We start from the raw sequence: 1,032 nt of genomic DNA on the forward strand, positions 1-1,032 counted from the left end.
TCTTTAAATCAGTTTTTAATCCAAATTAAACACCTAGAGCAAATAATGTAAAAATTAAATAATATACACAACTGTAGAACTCCCACTTCTAAGATATAAAGCTTTTTCTTACAGAAAAGAAAGTGTAAGAGTGAAGGCAGTGACAGACAAATATTTTGGAACAACTAAGCCATATTTTTGTCAAATGAGCTTGATAGAAATATTTTTCATGCTGTTATGACCAAGAATTTTAGTAAAATGGAACAGGAAGTGGAGTTTGTATAATATAAGGCTTACAAGTGACAATGAATACTTTCTGAATTCTGTATCAAACATTTGGAAAATGCATGCAAATGTGTCACATCCACTTGATTATTACTAAAAGACCCTGGTGCCTGCAGTACAACCCTCATACACAAGGAGAACTGATTGATATCCATACAGTTCTGTAAAAGCTCGTGTTTCGCTCTCAAAAATAGTAGCAGCATTGTTTTCCTTTAGTGCAAACATATGCTACATAAATAATTTGTTCCTAACAGATATCTTAACACATTGCGGACCGGAGGGGCCATATGGCCCTCTACGTTTCCAAGCGTTGCGGACCGGGCAGGCCATATGGCCCTCTACGGTCTCGTTATGTTGCAAAACGCTATATATCGCTGTGTGGCTTCGTTGAATCATAACTACTGCGTAGATGACCTCAGGAATGATTGCTGCCTTATCTTGTAACTCGACCAGAGTCATTTCCTGTCACAACCTAAACAAAATTGGCTTTGTTCTAATCCAAGCTTGCACGTATCAACCACGCAGCTACCAGTTCAACATGGCTCAGAGACGAAAGCAGTTGCGATCTCTCGGAGGACAGGAAATATTAGATATGTTCTCCGATGAGCTATCAGATTTGCCAACTGCTTCGTCTTCTGATAGCAAGGCCATTATCTGTGACAGTGACAGTGACGGGGGGTCACAGGGCTGCCCAAAATGTGTCAAGTGAAAGTGAGAGCTCCGTTGAAAGTGCGAGTGTTGGGACAGCAATAACTACTTTCAAGGAAA

General features: G+C 39.9%; 1 protein-coding gene across 1 annotated transcript in view; it reads right to left on the minus strand.

The window, feature by feature from the left end:
- The window catches only part of LOC111866027 (vitellogenin receptor), a 91,150-nt gene that overhangs the window by 5,485 nt on the left and 84,633 nt on the right, over positions 1–1,032 (minus strand). The gene's annotated exons all lie outside the window — the stretch shown is intronic.

Source organism: Cryptotermes secundus, unplaced genomic scaffold, assembly GCF_002891405.2.
Source record: "Cryptotermes secundus unplaced genomic scaffold, Csec_1.0 scaffold135, whole genome shotgun sequence".
Taxonomy (NCBI): Eukaryota; Metazoa; Arthropoda; class Insecta; order Blattodea; family Kalotermitidae; genus Cryptotermes; species Cryptotermes secundus.